This window comes from Thermobia domestica, chromosome 2 (genome assembly GCF_964235325.1).
Source record: "Thermobia domestica chromosome 2, izTheDome1.hap1.1, whole genome shotgun sequence".
In the NCBI taxonomy this organism is placed as follows: domain Eukaryota; kingdom Metazoa; phylum Arthropoda; class Insecta; order Zygentoma; family Lepismatidae; genus Thermobia; species Thermobia domestica.
Genome location: NC_137455.1, coordinates 160,526,409 through 160,554,092, shown reverse-complemented (window position 1 = coordinate 160,554,092; position 27,684 = coordinate 160,526,409). Strand labels below are relative to the sequence as shown.

The 27,684-nt window shown below is 35.4% G+C and overlaps 1 protein-coding gene across 2 annotated transcripts in view; it reads left to right on the top strand.

The window, feature by feature from the left end:
• Positions 1-27,684, top strand: part of ssp3 (SCAPER domain-containing protein short spindle 3) — a 522,155-nt gene that overhangs the window by 386,898 nt on the left and 107,573 nt on the right. The gene's annotated exons all lie outside the window — the stretch shown is intronic.

Here is a 27,684-nt window from a genome sequence, read left to right as displayed (position 1 = left end):
GCAAAATAACATAGCATAGTTTAATAACTGGTAGTTTAATATTTAGTGGTTAATTTTGAAAAATATTCAAGTCGAATTAGATGTTTTGAACAGTTAATTGATATATATATATTTGTCCCATAACAGACCTGAAATTAAAAATAGTGTTGTAGTGATTATCTTAAACGAAGCAAGATCGAAATCCTAGGGGTTTCGAAAAATTCCTCCAGTTAATATTTTTGGAAGAATCCCTTCTAAATAGGTAAATAAATAAATAAATAAATAACCTACTTTGGTGAATTACGTGACACTTTTACGTAAGTTTGCAAATTAATTACAGTAATTCATATGTAATTGATATGCATTTCATATGCAATTAATGGATGAACTAGTTGTTTGCGATATTCCTAATCTTACTTAGTTCAGTAATCATGAATGTTCATATAATGTACACTTTCTATGTAGAAACATCTCAGTTCGAAGAGTTTTTCTTAAACTCCTATTTCGTCACCCCCCCCCCACACACACACGCATATTTTATTGTTATGATCTCACACCCTAGTTCCAACTGGAATATTATTAAATAAGTATAAAATTGTATAATTGCTTGGTGGTATACTAAGTGAAACAAATGTACTCTTAGCTTAGATTCCCTTACTATTGTCTTGAAAAATGTACATTTTGGACACATTTTTGCGGCATTTTCCAGAAAACGAGAATATGAAAACTAATTACGTAGTGGAACCTTTTGCAGATGAATTACTACTGCATCAGACCGCAGGAAGAAGGTGTACTGATACTCAGTTCTTCCTGCCGCGGTCAGTTATGTTGAACGGTATGACTCCCTAAACTAGACGTTTAAAATACACTGTAAAGTATAATAGCAATACACAAAGTTATTCTTCAAACATTATAGAATTCAGTATTTCATTTTAGTTACTACTGTAATATTCGCATTTGGATGTGATTATTATTTTATCTGTTTTTAATCTTTGGGCTCATTAACTAGTTTCAATGTTTCTGCTTTAATGTAGACAATGTTGTTTGTGTCTGTGAAAATAATTTCCAATAGTACGACATTACAGATTAAGTATAGTGGACTTTAAAGTAAGAAAATTAGGTCATTATAATTAACAACCTATTTTTGTAGTTGTATCGTTCTTTTACGAATTCAAACTTCATTTTGGTTCGATTTCCGATGGGAGAGTATTTGAGCACATTAGAATTATTCGGATTCCACCTTAACTGTAGGTCGACGTCTAGTACAGCCTTGGCGGTGAAAAGGGACGCTAAATTTCGATAGTCAAACACATAACGTTGTTTCGAAGGAAAATTAGAATGTAAAAACAATCACTGTAACTTTGTAGAAAGTATACGGCTTGCAGAAAGGAAAAGTGGTTCGAGATGTCAAACCAGTCACAATTTCTCATCCTTCTATGACGTATGTGCTTTCTACAACTTTTTAAACTGGTTCTCCGTAACTAAAAGATACTATTTTAAGTTTTCAGTATGTTATATATGGTTAGTTCTACCCGATGAAATAATTAAATGAAGGCTTTTGATTAGAAAGGAAATATCCATTGGGGAGCTATTTGAATTAAGTGGTAGTGAATTCCAATCTAGAAATCCAGAAGTATTGGCAAAGGAAGCCAGTGTGCTGATAACACACTACCTAATTTAAAATCACCTGGATGGTCATGACCCTTTATTTCGTATCGCCAGGAAATTTTGTTTACGGAAAATATTTACAAGATAATGAAAGTTCAGTTCCAAGATCGAAATTATGTGATACCTGTTTGTACTGTTCTATGAATGAGCGGTAGTGTAGAACTATTCAATAGTACTTTACAAATTATGGTAGAAGTCGCAGAAAAACGCTGCCCTACTTACTGCACATGTATGATGCATCGTTCTATTTGTATTATCTATAAGAATGAGGTTCAGAGTTGTAAGTCAATAAAAATGAAGAGTACATTCTCATCCTTTACCTCAAGCACAAAGCACATGGGAGAGAGAGAGAAGAGAGAGTTATTTTGTATAGTGGAGCCAGTTGTTACCGTCACATGCTTCACTGTGGTTGATACTGCACTTGTATCTACCGCTCTCATTCCCATGATATCCTCATGTGTATTCCTCGTGGATCTACTTCCCTCTCCGGGTTCCCATGAATTCCCAACAGCCAAAGCCTGCACTGTGACTAACGCAAGAGCTCTCTTGTTCAATCCCTGGGGACCGGGCGCCGACATTAACGAGGCTGATTGAATTAAACCCAATCCCTCTGCACAAACATCAGCTGACAACCGAATAATGCTTCAAAAACGGGAGCGCCCTATGTTTTATTTAAGGGGATGGGTTCGTTTCTCTCTTTTTTTCCCCCTTTCTCTCAACCTCGTGCATTATTTAAAGGTGGCCCCTGCCGAAGTGCTTCCCCATACACATTGCGTAGGTTTTGGTCTGGATTTGTTTTGACGGAGAGCGGAGGACACCAGACAGATGACATTTCTCCCTTGTTCGGGAAATACGAACATCTTGTGGCACGTCTTCGTCAATTGTTTCTCTCTATATTGGTTATGATTTGTCTTATTATATTTGCATATGATGGAATAGCAGGCACAGAAGCAAGTATCTAGAGATGAAACTTACATGAAATAAATGTAGTTGAGTTGTTACTGAAAAAAAGCTAGCGTTTTTTGGTTCTTTTTGTTATTATGACATATTTGGTAACTCGAAATTTACTACCAGTATTTTAACCATCTAATTATTGTTATTATTATTTTAAATAATGCTTTAACTATCACATTGATTCGATCAGAAAAGAAAATGAGATTAGCTTTACTTCTCTTTGATGAGCCTACGGCATTTGAAACTCACTTTCGGTGCACGTTTATCAAAAATTATATGGCACTACGATTTTACACTTCGTTTTGTTTCAGATCATGTTAGCTTGTATCGATGGACTTAAACTTTGTAGAACATTCCTTACATTATAATAAAACAACACTTCGTATTTTACTGAGAGTCTTGATTTGGTATTATAATCGTGAATATCCAATAAATAAAATTTAGAAGTTGGGGAAATATTGATAAGTTCATGTCTTATTTTTTTATCATTTCATTTTTATTTATTTACTTGTTTATTAAAGTAAATGTGTTATGTAATAAAGGTGTTTCCACGGAAACAAACCCTGTGCAATCACATGACATGACATCACTGTACATGACACTACAAGTTATTTGTTCGTGTTGGGTTTGTAGATCTGAGAATGCTGCAAACTAAAGTTACTATGATTGTTGTGAATGAAAATGTTACAAAACAAAATGAAAAGCCTAAATGAAAACTCATCAAAAAAAAAAAAAAAAAAAAAATGCACTGAGCTCAGCGCAACTGTAGAAGAGTTTTTGCCTGCTGGATATTTTTTGTACTGTTATTCTACACTCTTTAGGTCTGCGTTTTCTCTCTTTTCAGATTATACAGTGCCTAGAAATTACAAACGAAAGTCAGGCCGACAATCTTGGGGTCAGTAAAGTATGAAGCAGGCCAATATAACAATTTCTTTTGTGAATGTTAACACTAAACATCAATGTTTGTGTAACTTGCAATACAAATGTACGTTAATTAAAGAAAAATACTATTTTACATTTTTACAGGAAACTTACATATCTTGTGACTTTTACAAACTGATTTGACCTTTTTAAACAGCTCTACAACTTGTAAGGTCATAATAGTAAACATCATTCTATGCTTGCCCGATGTATAATTGTACAGCACTTTACTAGCACAACTTCACCTCTCAGAGGTCATCAAACTTTAGCTACCCGTTTTTGTTCCACTTTCCCTTATACTTATTTCTTAACTCTAAAATAATATGTAACAGTTTCAACAGTTAACGTTTCTGCTTTCTTTGCCTAGCAGACGTAGTGTGTGGAATCGGAAATGTCTTCTTTAGAATTTGCACTAAGGTTGACAGCCAAAGTGACTAAATTACTTGGCTCATATATAGTGGGACGTTAAATTAAATTAATATCATTTTTTAATAATAGGCGTTAGTGTTTGTGTCTCGTTCCCGGTAAGTTTAAAAGATCCGATGTTAATGAATCTTAGAGTGTACTTTCCTTGGGATTAAGGAATAAGTTTCTTGCTTGAGATTGAAGTCGATTAAGGATAAGGGCGTGAAAGGAAATAAATTAAATACCAAGATAACGTGAATTATTTATATTTATTATTTAACGTGAAAAATGTGTTCGTATACGTAATTTGTTAATATACACGATGGTATAACATTTTTCGTAATAAATTTCTTAAGAATTATTCAAATTTGATGCAACATGGCACTTTTTCTTTCTTTTTTTTTTTCTTTCCATTTCCCCGTTATTCTCATCGCTTGAAATTGATATTGGTCAGGAGTAAGGGATAAATTCATTCTTATCTTGTTAAATGACAATGTTTCACGATAAACTTCGTAAAAGATAGAAACATGTTTTCGTTCTGGGTTAAGAATTACCAATATGGCTTGGGGTTTAGGTCTAGTTACAGGCAAGGGGATGAATTCACCTTACCTGGAAAAGTGTTTTAGATGATAACTTCCCTTTTTTAAAAAATACTCCGCTTTCTTTAAAATGGTGTGTACGTTTTAAAGCTTTCTGATTACATCTATTCTGTGGTGATTAACCTGTTAGGTTCAAGAAGTGAAATCGCTCCAGCTTAAAAATGAAAAGGTTAACTTCGATAAGATTCCATAACTTCAAAAGAGTCGTTCGTTTCTATTATGCACGCCACCACTAGTTCTTAGGTCGTAGGAAATATAAAAGGGAGGTCAAAATTCTTATTTTCAATTCGCTGTCATTCTATTCACCTTATTAGCAATCTTTTTTCAGAATACAAATAGTATAAACAAAATCTATATACAGTGAAACCTGTCTTCAGCGGAATCGAGCGGGACTCGCAAAAGTTTCCGTTAAAATCAGGTTTCCGCTTAATAGAGGTAGACCCTTCCTTTATATATATATATATATATGCTTAAAACGGACATCCTGTGAAAATATATTGATGTACGTAGCTTGTTCAATTATAGTACTTCTTTCTTCTACTAATTAATACAAAAATTTTTAAAATGAACACAAAATATGTTATGCACACGTTTTCGTAATTTTTTCCAATAGTCAAGCAGGGTTTCCTGTATACATTGCTGCTTGGCTGCTCCATTTTCCGCCTGAGAAACTACACTAAGTAAATCAGTCATTTTTTCGTAAGGCAAATTGTCCAGAAAGGTTTAACAAAAGAACGAAGAATTTATACCAGACAGTGTGATGTATGTTTGCCCCTCATAGAATGCCTAAAAATTTGGTAAACGCTGTAGTCCGAACTCAAAATTTTCCGTTAAAGGTGTATTTTGCCTTCCGTTGTCCACGTAACACAGTTTCCGCTTAATGAGGGACTTTTACACGTCTTTTACTCCAGAAATTCATGGAACCGTGAAATATTTCCGTTTAAGACAGTTTTCCGTTTAATGAAGGGTCCGTTGAAGGCAGGTTTTACTGTACTATAATAGCATACGGTTGTAGAATATTTCTTAACATGAGGCGAGCCTCAAGGTGACAATGATGAGAAAACTTTTGACATCAGATCGATACAACACTTTTTCATAGACTGAAATTCTATCAGAGCGATGTACAAAAGAATTTCTAATACAGTTTTCAGCGACTTTCGGCTGCCTTTATCTTTCGTATGTGAACTTGAAGAAATGTAGTGTTGCGCTATACGGTTTTCTTCTGGAACGCTAATTCTTATGTACGAAACCTGGTCATACCTGGTCACTTCTGTGCAATAACCAGCCCATAGCGGACAGGATCTAGCAGCCAGTTTGTAGCAAACATGCATTCGAGGTAAGTCTGGTCAGCACATCTATCAATGCTGGCTTTCTACATCGGAGTTCACTAGTTCCTCTCAGGCTGTGGCCCCAATTGTCCTCACGACGCTAAGCAGATGCCAATGCCAACACCATCTGTTGAGTACAGACAGTCACTATATATATATTTCCTCTTAACTTGGTCATATCAATTTGTTTTATTTATTTATGTTTTCCAGGTGTTTTCCATTATCTCGTACTTTACGTCGCTAAAATTTCATAATCATCAAGTTGTTTATAAAAGATTACGAGGAGCTGCAAAAGAGTTCGTAGCATAACCCCGGAGGAGTACATGTGCAATGATGAAATTTTACAGTTATTCTACATATTCCCCGAAGTTCAATACACTTCCTTGGACGGTGCTACCATAGCGTCATTCCAAGAGTTATGTGAGCTTGAGGAATAAGTAATAGGCTTATGGAGCTAGATCTGGAGAATAAGGATAATGATCTAGACATTGAAACCCTACCCATGTTAATTGTGTTTTGCAGTACCCGATGGACAGCGGCATTGTCGTGAAGGAACAAAATTCCTTTTTTCAATTATCCTGGACGTTGCACTTTCAATTTGTCTTACATTTTTCGCTGCATTAAATGTCTGACCCTTTGGCAGGTAGTCTATGAATATGACTCCATTCTTACCCCAGAAGAATGTTGCAAATACTTTCCCAGCCGACTTCTGTCTCTTGAAATACTTAGGGCGAGGGTACCTGAGTGCTGCCACTACATTGACCTGTTTCTTTTCAGGTCGTACAACTGTGTTTCGTTCATAGTTGCTATCCGTGGTAGAAATTGGTCGTCATTGCAGTCAGAATGGAAGATGAATTCCCTTGATGCCTTCACTCTTTTACACTTTTGATCTGCTGACCGATTTTCGGAAACACATTTTGCCGAGAGCTTGCATGTGCCCAAGTCCTTATGAATTATGCTACCGGCATGTTCCCAAGAAATGCCCACGAATCGCTTCCAGACGTTTTGCTGATATCATGCAATCTTCAATAATAATGTTATGAATTACACCCACGATTTCAGGGACAGTTACTGTTTTTAGTCTTCCTGCACGTGGAGCATCACATGTTGAGAGATAAGCATGTTTGAATTGTGCTACCCGTTTCTTCACTACTGCACATGACGGAGAAGAATCCCGTAGTGTTTCACTGATTTCCTTATGAATTTGCTTCAGTGATTTTTCTTGGCAGAACAAGAACTTGCTGACAGCCGTGATTTCAATGTTCGTGAAATTCACTAGTTGGGCACACGTGATCACTTCAGGGGCCTGAAAAACACAATTAGAACTTTGTTAGTAGTATGAAAATGTGTACATACAGAGACACATTCTTTAAAACTGTACAATTTCATCATTCTACCTGCACTCCTTTGGGTAGGGCTGCGGATTTTTCAGCAGCTTCTCGTACCAGAAACGGTGAACTGAAAATTTTATAAGTTACAGATTCTTAAATGTATTTGGACTTCTTTTAAAACTAACGTTTCATAAAATCTTTTACTCTGGTGTCATTAACAATCAACAAAAATGTTTAAAAAAAAAAAAAGAGTGAAAAGTCTGATAGTACTATTCCTGCATTCGCGTGGTGAAACTTAGGAAACACTTCAGATAAACCTTTCAGGATAACCAACTACCAGATTCGAACTTGATATCTTGCGATTGCGAAGCAAGAATGATAACCAATTTTACGTGATATCGTTAATAGTTTATTATAGTCATGAATTAAGACTGTAATTGTAATGCCTTTAGTTATTATTAATATTTATTAGGGAATGTATCGTGATCATCAAGTTATTTTTAATGTGGCTAGCTCATTAAGCAAACATATAACATAATATGAGCAAAATTCTACTGAGATAATCATTGGCTAAATAAATAAAGCCCATTACTCGTATAAGTAATTACCGTAGTTAATTTTGAACGCGACTTCACATTATTATTAAAAACCATATAAACTGTTTATTTTCTTCAGTACTGTTTATTGGATACAAGCTAAGAATCACTAGTGATACATGCTCATACATAAGGGGGAATGAAATCGTATGTAGATGAGCGTTTGCACTTTTGAAATCTGTTGGATTAATTCTGAATCTTGTGTTCGAGTGAAAAAGTCATGTGTTCAGATTTTTATCATTTCATTTGTATTTCAGTCAGTGCTATGGTCAATCCTATTTCTGTAATTCCCCTCTTCGTGAGACAGAGTTCGGTGAGGTGGGAGGAAACCTCTCATCCCCTGCGAGCTTTTGCGTGACGCAACAAGAGACGCCAATCCCGGAACCAGTGGTCCATAATGACGCTAATCCCAACCAATAACGGGAGTATCAATGGAATGCCCTGGCTGTGACCCCTCTACTGCGGGATTGGGCTGTCATCCCAGCGGGGCTCCCATCATCTGCCTGCTTCCAGCTTGTTCTGCTGGTGGGTCCCTGTGGACCAATGTGCATGGTCGCTTTCCCCACTTTGCGTGTACTGTGCTGCATCCCGCATTATCAGACGGTGCTCAGTGGAGGGTTACGAAATCTATATTGTTTGTTTTTCTTTGGGATGGAGTGGGAAATAAAATAAAGTTCTTATAACTATTAACAGTACAGGAAACTAATTTGTTTAGCGTTGTAATCTGGGTTGAATAACAAATTCCTGTTCTGAAGGTTTGTTTGGCCAGGAGCAGTATTATTCTTCTGGTGACAGAAAAACACTTTTTTTTTTTTTTTTTTTAACTAAAATTTCATTCCCATGTTAGCTTCAGTCGACACGAATGTGAAACTGGCATCATTCGAATGTAAAATTTTTCTGCATACTCAAATGAAAATTTCAAAAATTCCGTGCTTAATTCCTACAATAAATATTATTATTTAATTACAGGTAGTGTTGCCCATGAAACGAGAAATAAAGGTTTCTCTTCTCGATTTGTGAATAGTTCTTCTCGTCTCGTGTCGTTTTGTACATTTATGTGCATTAATTTTGGTAGTAGTCTTGCTGGAATTGTATACTTAATTATAGGTAATTAAAATGGGATATAGGATAGCTGTTGAATAAGTATCATTAATTGCAGCTCAGAACTACAGTAATAGATTTTAATAAAGCAGATTTTCGGAGTATATATGAAATGCGAAGATAACCAACCATGTGCTCTCTTACAGGTAAAAGTAATGTAACTGAAATAATAGTATACAATTAATCAAATATTAGGCAAAACCGCTCAGATAGAAATTAATTCACGTAGAAAATTGCCTGATTGTTCAGTTATTTTGTGCTAAGGGAATTATTACCATGTTAAAGAACAAAGACCCTCCTGCTTTTTAACAGGAGCGATCGGGGCGACCCCCCCCCCCGAAGAGGAAACTATTTTTTATATAAATAAAACCCATCCCAGAGTTTGGAGCTCTTAAAAGTAGCTCTAACACGGGATGTACTTGAACCTGAACCCACAAATTGGGGGTGATATATATGTAATTCGTGAAAGCTTGGGTCAAGGTAAGATCAAAACCGGTTACCAAAATTGTAATATGTTTGTAATGTATTAAATTCCAAGATCTACATTTTAACCATTTTTATAATTAGAGTATATTGTATAATGACTGGCGTACTTTGTAGTTTCCATTGTATGAATTACCTAACGTTTTAGTGTTGGAAATCTAATAATTAAGCTGCTCACGAGACTCGTGAAATTTCACTTTTCGTCTCGTTGGTAACATTATAGCGTTTTCTTCATTGTAATCTACAACTATTATAATTCTCTTTTAAACTAATTCAGGTCATTAGCATTAATGTCTACCGTATATTGTTCGCTTGATTCAAATTACCCTTCAGCATATTGCACTGGTTGTACTCATTTTACGTAAGTGAATTCCCGGATACCAAAGTTCCATACCGTAAAAGAAATATAGTCCATCTGTGCTTTCCAATTAAAGTTGGGGGACAGTTATCTGTGTCTTATCACTCACTGGTAATAGTCGTCATTATATCTGAGTTTTTATTGAGTAACAAGTGATCAGTTCTGAAGAGAATATTGTTTATTTCCAAATAGCTTTGGAATTTATTATTATTTGTTTTTGTTTCGATACAAATTTCTTGTATTGTACAAGTTTGAAAAGTCTAAGAATCGTGCATTTAGCCTCTTGAAGAATTTGTGTTACACTAAACTCTGTCCGTTCTTAATGGGCCACGGTGGCTCAGTGAATAGCGCTTACCTCTGGTACGTGGGGTTCTTGCTTCGATCCCCAGCTAAGTAAATTTGTGGAGGACAGCATCGTGCCCGTGGGATTTGTCGGGGTACTCCCGTTTCCTCCCACATTCTCGGTCCACCAATTCTTCCATCATCATTCACTTGCTTTAATCATCGCCTCCCTTAGCCTAAAGGGCATAATCGTGGAATGTTAAACACAAAAATATCATTTGTTCATTTTCATTTTCTACCCATTCTTAGTTTCTGTTGGTCTAGTTAACCATAGTATGTAAGTTCTGACCTATGGTACGGTGTTCACGTTTACATCTAAACAGTTGGTAGATTATATATGAAAACTTAAATTTCGTAACTTGCTCGTCTTTTTTAAATATGCAAACCTTTTTATGATGTGTGTAGTCGACTTCAAAAGTACTTTGTCAAGGGCGCCGATTTCTCTGTAAGTTTGGGAGGCCTATTCAGATGCAGAAGGTATATATATGAAGATTTTAAGACAAATTGCACTCAAGTTATGCCAAATATTGTATATTCAAAAATACAATAGGGGCCCACATAAGCTTTGTGAGGGCCCGGGTCCCCCTTACCCCAGGTCGGCGCCCATGTTTTATGTTAAATTAATAACATTTTTTTTTTTTTGTTTTCTCTCTGTCAGCACACGTGTCAAGGTATTCTTACGAGACCTAGTATTCGTAAATATGCTTTAAGTTATGATACTTAGTTTCTGACTTCGATTGTACGAAATAAAAGTAGGATATAATTTACATACCTACCTTGAGGAGGGACCAATAATCAGTTGTGATTTATGAGCAATATTATCTTACATATGCATGGGCAATACTTTAGTGTAATGTTTCCCAGTCTGTGGTATGCAGACCCATGGGAGTCACAAGAGATTGAAAGATACTTCGCAGGATATTGTACTTTCATTAAACTACATATCATTTTGCTCACACCTGGGATATTTATAATGTACAATAAGAATTTTTAGTGAATTTGTTTTGTTTTATTTTGCTTCCATATTTCTCATATCGATCTCTTACAGAAGACTCTTTATATCAAAACAGATTTGAAATCCTCTCCCCAATCTTGGCCCCACGTAGAGTAGTCGCTAACACTCTCGCCTTCGGAGCGGTGGGGGACGGTCGAAAAAGTGTAAAACGAATGAGGTTTTCCTGATTTGAAAGACCCTGATTGAGGTTTTCCTGGGTTTTCCTAATTCACACCAAGCAAATGCCGGGGTGGTACCTAACTTATAGGTCCCAGGCCGCTTCCTTCCTTCCCTTTCCCCGGATTGTGTGCTCGCCGAGGGACGTCATCCCTCAAAACGTGAAGGGCTAAATGACCTTAGATGCCGAAAGTCCAGAAATCTAAATCCTAAATCCTCTCCTCAATCATCATCATTGAACTTGAGCCTTTGGGGTACATCTGCCATTGTGTCTTTTGTGTAAGATAAGATACAGTCATCAGTCAACAAATTAAATATATAGTGCAACTGTTTGAAGAAAGGAAAATACGATTCCCCTCAGATACTTATTTCGGTGAACAATCCGCTTTTAGGGATGTCGCTGTAAGTATTGATTGAAAGTATAAAATAATTGGCGTCTCAGCAACGTCAGAATTTTTCGGTTTCTCCAGAAAAATAAAGTAATTGATTGAAAACTCCCTTTCTACACTCGAAATATAAACTTTGTTCCGTTCAAAAACAACTTATCTAGCTATCTTGTGATCCGACGTTCAAAATGCTATTCCTTTCGTTACCGTTACTGGAGTTTTGTTTTCAGTCTAAAGCTGCTTATCCTTAAATTTACAAAAGAGCTATAAGATAAATATTGCCAATTGCCACTACATATGTGAGATACTTCATCTCGCACATATAAAAACAAGTACAGGAACAGACTTAACGTGTAATCAGATCCATGTCTAAAATTATCCAGTTTTGATCTAGGCATACGGAAGTTTTCTTAAAAAAAAAAAAAAAAAAAAAAAATAGCATCAGCTACCACATTAGGTGAATGTTTAATTCATAATATTAGACCTAACTGATAAAACACAGTTCTGACCAGAGCAGAATGAAATATATTAAAAACTCTACTTACAATGTGTTACAGTTTCAAGGACCTAACGTCCTCTTCATCAGACACCAACACTCAGAGTGTTGGTGTCTGATGAAGAGGACGTTAGGTCCTTGAAACTGTAACACATTGTAAGTAGAGTTTTTAATATATTTCATTCTGCTCTGGTCAGAACTGTGTTTTATTTGTTAAGCTACTTATCCAGAGCCATGGAGTTTGTTCATTAGACCTAACTGGTATAATCGTATTTTTTTTCGAATATTTCTATTTATAATAGTATTTTGTTGTTTTAATTGTCACTTCATTTTTATGATACGTAAAATGTATATTTTTAAAAATCATTTTTCATTTCATGGGAATCGCGGAGAATTAACAATCGTTACAAAGAGTATACATCAGAAAGATTAGGAAACGCTGCTTTAGAGTATTGTGGTCCTACCCGGGGTCTGATTGATATTACTTTTAGTGCGTTATTTTTTGATAGTTTTATTTATTTATAGAAAAAGTTTTTTAAAAAATATTTTTCGTTAAGTAATGTTTTGCTCATAAATTTTATTAATGATTTTGTTGGTTTTTAGCTGCCTACAGCTTATGAGACTTTTTGTTGATAGTCTGCTACTTTCGTCAAAAATGAGGCTAGCTGTGAAAGTCATGTTGGCTTAAGAAGTACCACAAAATCAATTCTATTGATGAATATTTTCTATTATTTGTTGTTCTACTGTTTAATAATAGGGTAATGCAAGCTAGGATTTTAAGCCGTGAAGAGCTATGGCCGCCGGATAGCGCACTTTTAACTGAGTAATAGCTGATCAGTATATAGATCTCCAAAATTAGCACTTTTAGCTTCCTTGACCTATAGATACTTATTACAACAGGGTGAGTCAAAAGCCAAGTTAATATGATCCCCCCCTCCTCCTTTTCTTGCCTCAGATCACTGTGTACAGTTAAGTAAGTGAAAGAAAATGGTTGACGTAAAACGAAAAGGTAGAAATGGCTTCCTGAATTTCCTGGCAGTCGCAATTACAGCTATGGCCAACAAAGGAGTTAACCGCATATACCAAGACCAGGCACCCATCACACACAATGCAGTAACAGAATTGCTACAGTGATTTAAGGGAATTTAGAGCATGTATAGTAAACCAGTTAGTGGGAGACTGACGTTTCCCATAGGTTAAGGAAAATTAACCAATGTGTTAGCAGCTGTGTTCAATAGCAAAAAAAAAAAAAAAAAAAAAAAAAAAAAAAAAAAAAAAAAAGTGGAATATGTCGTAAGTCAATCAATTGTAGGTCGCATTCTGCTCCAGAAAAGACATCTATTGAAGGTCTAAATGTTGTGCACCTCACTAAAGATTATGCTGATCGTCACCTACAATTCTGTGAGTAAGCACGCGACTACATCATTGAAAGCCCTTACTTTGCATCAGCTATTTAGTTCGAGGAGGAAACTTTTTTTTTTTTTAATGTAAGGGGAAATTCAACAAAACTGGATGTATTGAAATAATACAGATCCTCACTGGACAGGTCCTTCGAAAATTTAGGTGATGTAATGTGCTAGGGACAGAGAGTAATCCGACCATTTTTCATTCTCAGTTGTATTTCCGATCTCATTGCACTAATTTTATTTTCCCATTGAGTTTCCCGGAAGAGTTGTTTTTAAACTACTCCTATTCTCTCAACGATGGTTGCTGAATTTTAGTACAGAAAATATGCTTTTGATCTAAAAACTTTCAATATATTAAACTCAATATACTATCGTTAATTTTCAGATACGTAAATATTAAGAATATGGTGGGATCAAATTTGGCCCCAATAGTTATTTTTAGCCAATCGGCAAACAACATATTACAGTCAGTCACTGTGGCAGTTGTAGAGCTTTCACCTCTAGTGCGCGGGTCCCTCGTTTGATTCTAATTCCTGTCAAGTGGGATTTGTGGTGGACAAACATCTTGTGCATGGACTTCGTAGGGGTTCTCCCATTTTTTCCCACTTTCTCCTTTCCACAATTATCATCATCTTTTCATCACTGTCTTCTTTAGCCTCGGTACACAATCATGGGACTTTAAACTAAAAAAAAATCATTACACTCATGGGTTGATTACCTATATTAAGTTTTAGTAAAATGTATAGGTTATGAGGCAATTCATGAATTAAACAATTTGTTAAGTGGGTCCCAGTAGCCAAAGAAAAACACCCTCTTTTTTCAGTGGAATATGTCGTAAGCCAATCAATTGTAGGTTGCATTCTGCTCCAGAAAAGGCACGTATTCAAGATCTAAATCTTGTACACCTCACTAAAGATTATCTTGAGCGTCGCCTAGTTTCAACTATTACTAGTGGTATAACGAGAGGAGTCAAACTTAACCATACGTTAGTAGTTAATGGTTAACAATTAAATTCTTTTTATTTCAGATGTATATCTTAATGTATTTTTTTATCTGATTTTTTAAGTAAGGGAAGCAAACAATCCGTACCGGTAGAATATGTGAATAATTGTCATCAGTAAGTGAGCAGTTGATAAAGACCTTAGCTGTCTCCCCTCAGTTAGCTTTGTTTGATTGAGTTTGTAATCTTGATCGTCTGTCCTTTTATTACTTAGAGGATGACGTCAATTTTCGCAAAATTTTGTGATTGAGTTGCTCATGGTGCAGTGGATATTCACTAAGCCCTTCCTCCTTTTTATGCTACTGTTCCATCTGAAAAGTTGGATAATGTATTCCGGCCAACCTCCTCGCCATCCCAAGACGAGATACATATACCCCGAAATGGGGCTGTGGTTATTATGAATATAATTTGGTGCCTCATTAAAATTCATACGCTCCCTGCAATATCCATATGCGGTGCAAATTGAGGGGTGAATACTTCGTTCACTCCCTCTACTTCTCTCTGTTCCTTTTTCTTTCCGTTGGCAGAAGGAACCAGGATTCAGCGTTGCTATCTACAGAAAATGTGTCGGAATCCAGTGAAATTTAATTTAAATTAATAATTTGTTTATGGAGGCAAGATTTCTAGTTCATTAAAAAAACTGTGCGTATTTTGCATAAGATATTAATGATCTTAAGACACAAAAGAAAGAGAGCTACATATGTGATCAAAAGTATCCGGACACCCCCAAAAACACTTTTTCGTATTAGGTGCATTGTGCTGCCACCTACTGCCAGGTACTCATTATCAGCGACCTCAGTAGCTATTAGACATCGTGAAAAAGCAGAATAGGGCGCTCCGCGGAACTCACGGACTTCGAACATGGTCAGGTGATTGGGTGTCACTTGTGTCAGAAGTCTGTACGCGAGATTTCCACACTCCTAAACATCCCTAGGCCCACTGTGTCTGATGTGATAGTGAAGTGGAAACATGAAGGGACACGTACAGCACAAAATCGTACAGGCCGACCTCTGTTAACTAACAGAGATCCCCGACAGTTGAAGAGGGTCATAAAGTGTAATAGGCAGACATCTATCCAGACCATCACAGAAGAATTCCAAACTGCATCAGGATCCACTCCCAAGTACTATGGCAGTTAGGCGTGAGGTGGGAAACCTTGGATTTCATGGTCGAGCGGCTGCTCATAAGCCACATATCACGCAGGTAAATGCCAAACGACGCTTCACTTAGTGTAAGGAGCGTAAACATTGGACAATTGAACAGTGGAAAAACGTTGTGTGGAGTGACGAATCACGGTACACAATGTGGCGATCCGATGGCAGGGTGTGGGTATGGCGAATGCCCGGTGAACGTCATCTGTCAGCGTGTGTAGTGCTAACAGTCAAATTCGGAGGTGGTGGTGTTATGGTGTGGTCGCGTTTTCTTGGAGGGGGCTTGCAGCCCTTGTTGTTTTGCGTGGCACTCTCACAACGCAGGCCTACATTGAAGTTTTAAGCACCTTCTTGCTTCCCACTGTTGAAGAGCAATTCGGGGATGATGATGATTGCATCTTTCAACACGATCGACCACCTGTTCATACTGCACAGCCTATGTCGGAGTCCCATCCCTGTAATGGACTACCCTAACACCCCTGTAGGGCGCCACGAACTTGTAAGTCATTTTCAGCCAGGTGTCCGGATACTTTTGATCACATAGTATATATTACTCCTTGTATTTATCATCAAAATTCAGCTTGAGGTGCAGTTCTGTATTGGAAATAATGGCAAAGAGGAATAAAATATCAAACTTAAAAAATAAACTGATAAAATACCAAGAAATATAAATAATGTTAAATAAATAGAAAACCACACACATTTAATAGAAAACCATAAAAATAAACAACCTGACAGATGAAACAGTATTATTATACGTACTTAGAGTACATGTAAACAGCTAAACGAGTGCCGTGTGTATATATATGTAAACAAACAAATAAGAAATAAAGAAACTACCAACTTAAAGTTGAAACGCTATGGCTAATTTCAAAATTCTAGATAATACTAAACGAATTTACTCTTGTAAAAAAAATACCGAAGATCCTTGTCCATCATATTTTCTAGTACAGTGCATGCAGTAATCACAACCCTCAAATTCAGGCAATTACTTTCATCAATTCAGGTAATTACTGAATGAAAGTAATCTATATAATTTCTGGTTCAGTAGACATCAGCTTTGCTCATAATTTCGGATACATTTTGAGTGCTTTTAAAAGCCCAGATGGCAACGTTGTTTGAAGAAAATGGAAAATAAATGTACGCGACGAACGTGTCTGGTTGAGGCTCATTTGCTCTAAGCCGAGCAGTTCTTGTAGATCGGCTTGATCTTTCTCTTTCTGCACAAAGTGGGCAGTCTTGATTTTGCTGCTTCTTACGGCTAGATGTGTGACCAATGAGATGTAACAAATTAGCATGTGAAAGAAGATTCAGCGCGACTGTTTTTTTTTTTTTTTTCGCCGTGTTGATAGATTTAGGAAAGCTGCGCTAATATATGTATAAGCATATAGAATAAATGAAATGAATAAAAATGTTTTTATTGAAATCTATTATTAGTTGTCAGTGCAATGTGCTCTAGGAAATATTGAATCAGTTGAAATTGATCCAGTTTTAATAATAAAAGTTATGTGATTTATTACTCCACAAATGCTCAGAAATTGGACGCCAGAGGGGTAGGTCAGGTTTTTAGTAATATATTTCTTGTACTGTTATTAGATATATTATTAATATAATATTATTACAGTAAATAATCCTCTCAACTCCCAATTTTGAATATTAAAAAGTGATACAGTTAACCCTGCTGTGCTGTTCTCGTCTATTTGACCCGAAAGAGATTTTTATTTCTTATAAAATTTATGAATAGTTCCCTATGGTGAACCAGATTTATGAATTTGTTTTATTCAATTCAGTTTATGTTTTCTAAAAGTTTCTAATTTTAAATATTGATGGTTTTAATAATTTTCATTCATGTTCTAATGTACTGTTCGGGTCAATATGAATCGAATAAGTTTTTTCAGTGCGATTACGTATTAAGAGAATTTTTTTTCAACTTGTTTCTGATTTTTCTGTCGAAACATGTTCGTTTCTTTATTTCTTGCTTCATCGGTCTTTCTCCCATCTCTTTTTGTGTAACTATATTGCGTTTTCGGGTGAAAGTGGATAAACATTGCGTTTATTTTCAATAGAACGATTAGAACATGAATTTCAGTCTTTGATTTCTAAAAGGAATACACCAATTTGTTTTTTGTGGTGGACAGACAGTGTGCGTGGTTTTTTCTCGGTGTTCTCCCATTTCCTCACACTTTCTTCATTCCACCATTTCATTCATTTCTCATCATCACCGTCTCCTTTAATCTAGCCGGCATAGCCGTGGGACGTAAAACTTAAAAGATACCAGTTCTTCTTTTTTTTATGCTGTGTATGGGGTAAATTAGAGGGAACTAGAAAAAAATGCGCCACTTGTTTCAAATAAAATGTGTAGCAACGATTGTGAAAGTTTATCATCTAATGTTATAAGTACATCTCCAGGTTCAACAAGATATGCAGTGACAAGTATATCAGATATTAAGTCTTCACTTGGATCGAATGTTTATATAATAAAAATCATAAAAAATGAGAAACAATGAAAGGAAAGTAGTGGAAGGTGGAAATATATCGATAGTGCAGCTTTTCAGGACTATTGATTCTAGCAGGTGTGTACAAATCGCACAGGGAATTCACTAAGAATCTTTGAGATAAGGAATCAAGGTAGCCTATTTCACATGCAATTATGTTATTTGAAACATTGTTTACTATGTTATTTATTCATGAGTATTCTTCGCACAAAAAAGAATAAATCAGCAACCAAGTTGACAAGAAATTCAACATGATATCGAATTATAATTTAACAGGGTGGAAAAAATCATGATTTTTTTTAAATACAAAAAATCATTTCTGTTAATTTTTTTTTATTTAACCCCTTCGGTCCCTATGTGCACATTTGTGCACACAAATTGATATATTTTTCGTGGTCGTTTCGTTAAACCTGCTCGATTAATTCCTGGCGTATACACGCGTGGACGTCTAAACACAACAGATTTTTTTCCGGTAAGCTCGAGTGCAAGTGGCAACTGCCTTTCAATTGTTTTTAGATGCAAGTGTTGGTGGAACACAGACTTCTGTAAGTTGGAAAAGCAAGTATCATTTTCGCCCAAATATGTGCCAAGATTGCTACAATCAAGATATTTTTGTGATAAACAATTAAAGTTTCAGAGACTTGTTGGCAATTATTAGCTTCGCTTTATCTCTGGAGCACCAAAAATAATGAGAACTTATTTTTTAAGGTCCACAATTATGTACACTGGTTTTATATTAGATAATTGTTTCTCTATATTCTTTCGTATACTTTTTTCGGTTTGTTTTGCTACAAAATTGTACATGTTAGAAACGAAACACAATATAAATACATTGAAAGAAGTAAAAATATCTATTTTTAATGATAGCATTATTTCATTTTCATTATTAGAAAGTATAGAAAAATTTGTAACTATTGTAATTTTTACTGTTTGTGCTAATTATTGTTGTAACAAATATTGCAAGCACAGTGGCGTAACTAAAGGCTTGGGGGCCCTCCCGCAGACAGCGTGTAGCGGGGCCCCTTCTCTAGGTCCCACTTCACGATTTGGGGCCCCCTGATGGCTTGTGGCCCTCCCGCAATGCGGGGTCTGCGGGGCTCTTATTTACGCCCCTGTACAAGCATATAGTCAATGGTTTCGTTCTTTTCATTCTTAGGAGAGCTAACCACAAAAGATGTTCTAGATTTGATTTGGGTTCAGATATCGACGATCTAGATAAATATCCAGATTTTATGGGTAATGACTCCAGTAACTCTAGCAGTGAAGATAGCGATGGCGGTATTGCAACAGACAAAATGGCAAGCAATAAATTGTTGTACTCGTTATCTGTTCTAAAGAACTGAATTACATACACGAGGTTATTTGGCCAATCAGAGGCGGGTCCATTTAGTTGTAGTGCGACACGTTTAAATTTGAATTTTAACTACCTTGTCCAAATTTTGTTCAACCAAGAAAAAAATGTACAGTCCGCAGCAAAAAACCTGCAACATGAGAATGGAAGTTTATTCCGAAACTACGCCTAACAGCGCAGTGAATCAACATAACGTCTAAGTGGCACGAATCACGCCAGGAGAAACCTCGGCATCCTCACCTGCACACTTAGTTTGGAGCAAGAGACTTCGTCATTTCACAATAAACTTATATGCTCATGTTGCAGGTTTTTTGCTGCGGACTGGACAATCCAATAAACGACGGAGGGCCATTTCAAAATGTGGCCACTTCAATTATCTATAGTGCGACATCTAAATAAACAAACTTGTGATTGGCCAAATAATTTTGTGTAGATAATTCAATTCTTTAGAATAGATAACGAGTACAATTTACTGTTTACCATTTCCGTCTCTTGCAACACCGCCATCACTATCTTCAATGCTAGAGTTATTGGAGTCATCATCCATAAAATCTGGATCATTATCTGAATCGCCGATATCTAAACCCTAAAGTAAATTTAGAACACCTTCTGTGATTAGCTCTCCTAAGAGTGAAAAGAACGAAAACATTGACTATATGTTTGTTTTTGAAAAGTAGAGATGAAAATTGCTTTTATTTGTTCCACAAAAATAAGAAAATGGATATTCAGAAACACAACAAACAATTTGATGTCACGTTATGTTCTCAAGAAAGGAGAAAAATCTAAAGAAAACATTACTAAATAAAATAGTATAGTATTTCGTTCATGCTGTTTTCAGTATATAAATGTAGCTGTTGTTTTATTGTCAGAACAATGTAATAATGTGTCAGAAGAAAGATGTAGTATAGCAAGAAACGGAATAAAATGTATCATAATTACTCACAAATATATAGATATGTAATTGCTTGTTACTAAACCAATGTGCACAAACGTGGACATAGTATTTTCTTGTAAAACAATAAACAAATTCAAATTCTGAAAAATAAATTGAAAATTATGATTTCAAATGATGCAACTTACAAACTATTGAAAGATGGTTTTAAAAGGTTGGTAGTCTGGGACCGAAGGGTTTAAATCAATTTTTTTCATTTAAATTAAATCTTTCTCCTCGTATAATACAAGTCGCGAACTGAAGGAAAAACATTAGGAATTAGTATTGAATGTTAATTATGACATTTAAGTGAAAGTATTGGGGTTGAATTTTGAATTAATCTCCAATCGTCAACTCATTTCAATCCCAAACAACGTTTGTTAAGCATTAAGAAAAAAATTATGAACTTTTATGAATATGACACTTTTTTTCCACAAAAGTTACTGATATTTAGCAGTGGCATATTTAAAAAAAAAAATCGGAACTAGTTTGCGCATGAAATACATGTAAAATACGTAAATTTCGCCTAAAGTCATAAACCTAAAAACTTTTTACGTTATGGAGAGGGAATCAGACCCCTCTAAAAACGCTTCTATTATTTGGGAACAAACAAACACACACACACACAAAATAATTTTCTTCTTAAATGTCGAATAGTGATTTCCCCGGTGGAATAGTTAACAATTTACAAACCCTATGTTACGAAGAGAAGAAAGCAGGATTCGGCCGTTACCCGTTCAAAACGGAATTTTTCCCAATCATCCTTGTTAGCTACACTCAAATAATTCGGTATTTCGAAAAAAAAAAAAATCGCAGTTTACTCAACCAGAGACTATAATTTACATTACTAAGGTTACACAAGTGGATGAACGTTGCATCTTTCTAATAAGTAACGACCTTACATGAATGTATTGTTCTCAATCTGTACTGGTTTTATCTTCCTCATTCATTCCTCTGTATATTTGCACCGAACTTCCTATCTTACGCAAAATCTTTGTAATTGACTTCTTAGTATTCCAGATAATATTGATTAACCCATTATATATTGGCAATAATAATTACATCTTTTAACAAACTATTATTTGCACAGACAATCACAATTATCAACCCATAAGACAGTTTCCAAATTCATAACACTTTCTACCCAGCAACCTTATTCCTAATATCCAACAATCCTCTGCATGACATTCGTTTTCATACAGTGCTGTAAATACATTTGAGTGTCATTGTATTATGATTATCTTCCATAATCGAAATAACAGATCAGAAAGGGATTTTACTTATTTTCACTTTAAATTAATTTATTTCGGAATTTGATTTAAATCAAATCAAGTGATTTAAATCAGACTTATTTAAATCATTCCACTCTGTAATTTAACCAAAGGAGCTGTACACCTTAGGCAAGTTCAGAATTCATACACATACTGTACAAACGTAAAACCAGCAGATGTCCGATGAATGTGTTGTATGATATGACCGATATGTCCGCTTACAAATGGATTTGTTTTGTAAACATCGAAGTTAGCAACAAGGAAAGCTCTTCAAAAGGAGGTTGTATTTAAAAGAACTTGAAAAGTCTCTCATCTTAGGTGACATACAATCCGGACAGTGTATGCCCAGAAATGAAGAATCTCGTAGGATAGAGCACAAGAAAGTGGTAAATCAGAATCTACATTGGTAACCACAAAAACAGACTTTGCTATTAAACATGAAAGATGTAAATATTGCCCATCTAACAATAATGAGACAAACTTGGATGTGATTTATTTGAAACAAAAAATAAATAAAAAGTGAATACCATTCTGCTTATTACTGTCTGTGTTATAAATAAATAAATACTTCTATCATCACATGTAACGCTTATCAAATTTATCAACAAATCTTATCTGTGTGTCACATGTGTTATACTCTACTTGATTAGAGGAGGGCGCGGTGGCTCAGTGGTAGAACGTTCACCTTCGGTGCTTGGGGGTCCCTGGATCGATCCCAGTTCGCACCGTGTGGACTTTGTGGTGTACAAACACCATGTTCGTGGGTTTTCTCTGGGTTCTCCCTTTTCCTCTCACTTTCTCCATTCCACCATTTCACTCATCATCACAGTCTCCTTTAGTCTAACTGGCATAGCCGTGGGACGTAAAACTTAAAGATTTCATTTCATTTCATTTTCTACTTGATTAGGTATGAATCTTGTTTTGAACTCTTGTAAACACTAGTTACATTGAAGCACTAGTTACCTGTGGATTTTAAAACTAATAGCTGCATAGTAAAACAAATTCATATTAATTGGTAAAAGCCATTTCATCTTGTTTTTAGATATTTGAAAGAAATACATATTCGAAAGTAAAATACTGTTCAAAAATAAAATTTTCAATACATTTAGTCACAAATAACATTTCCTATCTTTTTTGCTTTAAGAGAGCGTACAGGTAATGAATGAATTTAAAAATTAAGAAAAATATTTAAATATTTTGTTAATAACGTACTATTAAACTAATAATTGTTTGGATACCGGTCTCTCTTCTAATAAAACTCAATAATGGATATGCATGTAGTAAACGGGAACAGAACAGCAGGGTTCAATATTTTCGTTTCGGCTTTTAAAAAAATCCTATCAAGATAACAGTGTTTTAGACTCATAATTTAAAAAATGGGTTTCATAAAATGACCGAACTAAATAAGCTATACCGAACAAAAGACCAGATGTAACAGATTTAGGTGCAACGTCCCGTGTTCGTTCGGATGCAATTAAAGTCTTTTTGTTTACATATGGTATATACAAATTTTATTAAGGTACATGAGCATTAGGGATGGTATCGAGACGAGACGAGACGAGACTTTGTACAGTCTCGGTCTCGTCTCGGTTGATAAATAACGGTCTCGGTCTCGGTCTCGTCTCGAGTAAAAAATCACCGTCTCGGTCTCGGTCTCGTCTCGGTCAACAGATGCTTGTCTCGATCTCGGTCTCGGTCTCGAGTACCAAGTCTCGGTCTCGTCTCGAAAGTCTCGAAATAAATAGCTTGAAATTAAAATAATGAAAGTATTATTCTCGTGCAGTCTGTTGTTTCCGCTTATTTTTTCCTTTCATTTTTGACTTAGAATTATGGTATGGTGTATCTCTTCATAGATAATTTGCTAGTGCTAATGTTTTCCATGCGTGTATTCCAGGTTCAATGATCAGTGGGTATATCACCCTAAAACCCTAAAAGTAGCCCATATTTCACTTTCAGCAATAGAGTTTGTCTCATATAGCCTCAGTACTGCCTATACAATTAAACTCTATTAAAATTAACTCCAGTACTATAGTCCAGTTATAGTATACTCCAGTACTATACTCCTATTACTCCAGTTTATTTCCTTCCTTTGAATCAAAATTGTTCAATACCTCTTAACGGATAACGCAACACATACCAGCACGAATGTATTATTTGTACTGAAATTGAAACTTTACAATTTCTCATTTATTATTCAATACATTCTGCTTTGACTGTCATTTTCAAAACAGAATATAACGTTCATATCTTAACAAATAGGGTAAATTATTACTACAATATACGTATTTTGTTTCAAATTGATGAAATGCTTTATTACCGTTTCACATCTCCGTGTTTAATTGACACTTTATAACACGAACGTCCTGAACCTTGTGGTGGGAGCTACTACACTCATCTTTGCTATGTGAGGTATCGAGATAGATCACAAAACAAGTTAGATTCAAAGTCCGATGTTTCACATAGTTCGCGTCTTATTTTAAGTGCATTCTGTTTTTTATACAAGTTCATAAGGTCGTAATGCAATACATAAGCACATATCCAGTGCCGTAGCATAGATTAATCTTATTCCTGAGCTCTCAGCAGTGCATGCAATCTTTATTCGAGAAAACTAATCGTGTGTTCATTACGTTGAAATTTTATGTTGATCGAAAATTACTTGCGAAACATGGACATACATATTATATAAGTATATAGGTAATTCAAATTATCTGTGTCTATTTTTTTCTCACTCGCCAAAACAAGTGATTCTTAACTTTCCAGTTTTATTTTGTATTAATTTTCGTAGTTTTGCTGCAACATGACGGACTGAATAGTCAAAAATATTTTTTCGCTCTACGACTTTCATTAAATTTTGAATCCATTTTTACCCTACCTTACCTAGTAAAAGTTTTATATATATGACCCATACATATGAACTTTAGAGGTAGACTATGCTAAGTCACTTTTTGGTCGAAATTGAGTTAAGAATGCTTTTTTAATAGACTATGTTCTTTCTAGTGGTGTAATAATGTAAGTTTGAAAGCATCCTACTACTTTGTAACTACTTTGTAAGTTTGGAAAACAGTACTATAGGTCTTGGTTGAGGAACCGGTTTTTCGCTTCTGTAAAATTACGAAATTATGACTTGATTTAGTTTACCTTTGAGATCGAGATATAATAAAATCATCACCATCATCATAATCAACCATTATCAATCCACTGCTGGATGAAGGTCTTTCCAAGTCTTCTCCACAACTATCTAACTTGGGCAATTGTTTTCCAGGTTACTCCTCAGTGGCTCTTGATTTCATCACACCTTCTTGTATGCGGAGGTTTCCTAGGCTGTTTTTTTCTCGTGGTATCCAGTCTAGAATTGTTTTCGTCCGTCGATCATAATTTCTTCTTGCAATACGTCCAGCACATTTTCCATATTAAATTATTTCATTAGCACCCAGTATTCATTTCTACATATTTGGGCTACAAATAGTTCAAATTCGCTACTTTCGGAGTACAGACACGCTACTTTTTATTCCTTGGATATGGCAACATGACTGAATGATTTAAATCAACACCATGTGAGGACCCCAATTTGGTCTAGCGGATAGCACGCTTGATTTCGGTTCGCGTGGTCCCGAGTTCGATTTCCGGTAGGAGTAATGTTGAACGACAGAAGTGGTTCGGATTCCACTATAATCATTAGCTCCATGTCTCCTTTAGCCGCCCTAACATAACTGTGGGACTTTAAACTAAAACAAACCAAAACAAAAGTGAACACTGTGTATTACTAACTGTAAGTCCTTGAATAATTGCATATAGCTATATGGTATGGATCGAGTTTGAGGTGGTCGGTGGTCAAACTAAAGCAAGTGAAATGTAATAAGGGTTGTAATTAGAACTTTTATTTAAGCAGGGTCTTAATCTAAAGTGTATACCTGGCATAAGGCTTAGGAAGAACAACTAGTGTTACTGAAAATGTATCAGTTACATTTAGAGATGCAAGGGCTCGGAAAAAAACCGGCTTTTTTGGAAAAAAAAACTCGGTTTTTTCTGCTTTGCTTTTTTGCTTCGGAAATTTTGAGCTTTTTTCAAAATACTGCTTTAAATTGATAAAACAGACTTTGTATCGCTTCTCTATAACACAAAAAATCATTTAATTAGTGGTTGATGCTGATAATAATATAAAACATCGAAAATAAACTATGAATTTCGAAAAAATATTTCAAACAATTTTTCTTCAACATATTTACATTATGAATTCCACAGGATTAACCAATGTATATAATAAGACTTTTTTAACCTCCTATATACAAAAGTAAGCAGAGTTGGCAAGAACCGTGGTTGTTTTTGAAAATGCCAAAAACCCGTTTTTTGGGGGATGTTTAAACCAGGCTTTTTTGGTTTAAACCAGGCTTTTTTGACTTAGATTTTTTGCTTTATGTATTTATATTACATATTCACAGAAATAAGTTTGTTTTGCCTTGATGTTATTATGCAACAGCGGGGTTATGCCGGAAGAACTCCCATAAGCTTAAAGAAGTGCGGTCAGTAAATTTCTTAAGTTGAGAATCTCCCGCTCTAGCCATTGGGAAAATCCCGTCATTACTTGAAATGAGGGGGGTAAAATTAATCGAAAAGAAGATTTTTTCATGGGAGAACACCTACGGATAGACAACTGGGGGGGGGGTGCGTCATAGACATAAGGGGGGGGGGCACCACTGATAACGGGAAAATCCTGTTATTGCTTTGCATGTAAAATTTAAAGGTCAACGTACCATAATCAGTACGCTAAAACTGAGGTATTAAATTACAAATTTAGTACCGGTACGTAGATATCATTGAAAGTCCAATCCAAGCTAATGTTGGAAGCTACGTAGGCAATCGATAAATTTTGCCAATTTCTATCAATATATTTAAGCAATATTGGCTTCTTTATAAAACAACACGCATTTAGGCATGTAGAAATATACAATTTGGTTTGTTTCGTATATTTAGGCAACATCCTTACGAAATACCGAGGTTATCAAGGAGAAGACTTTCGCTTAAACTGACATCCGAACCGCTACTTGGGTTACGCATAAAAGAAGGATTGTGGTTCGACCGAGAATTGAACATGGGACACCTTGATTAAAAGGTGAAAGGGAAATAAAACTATTGCAGGTAGTTTGATATCTGGAAACGTTACCATGAAGTTCACACGATTCGCATTTTTCATTCTTTTTATTTTTGTGGTTTAAACCAGTTATTAAAAAAAAAGTTGGTGTAAATCAGCCAACCCTAAAAGTAAACACTTCTTTTTAAAGAATACACAAATAACTAGCAAAATAGTATGTAGTATTTTTACTTCAAAATATTCCATACCCTCTTTTTGAAACAAAATAAAATTAAAATAAAACATAAGAGAAATACTTAGATTTATAGGATACACTTAAAGGCTGCACATCTAGAGCTTTTGGTTCTGTATATTCTTGAAATTCTACAGTTAAGTTTTATAGAACCACCATCACAGTTTACCCAATCCTCAAGTTTTCTGAATTTTTAACAAGAGGGATTCAACATATCATTACGGAACTCCCCCCCCCAAAAAAAAGACTACGGAATATATTTAAGTTAAGCTAAATACAACTGCACAACAAACATGACTGAGTGATTAGCTTTTGCGCTTCTATCGGGAAGTCCGGGATTCAACCAGCATTCGACCATTCTGACAAAGCTTTTCTTCATTCCATCTGTGAATGTAGAAATAGTGCGTGTACTGTGAGTTGGGCGACTTCCTTTTTTATTGTTTTTAAATCGTTATTATTACTAATTACCAGCAGTGACGGTTTTGCGAAGGTTAGGGGGGCGGTCTTTCGGACTGAAGCCCGTTCCCCAAAGTTACGGAATGTCTGCAACAAACGAAATATCTATTATTTATGCCTTTACTCATAAACTTTAAGCTCCCGTCAAAAAAAATTACGAATATTTAAAAAAACTAAACATTAG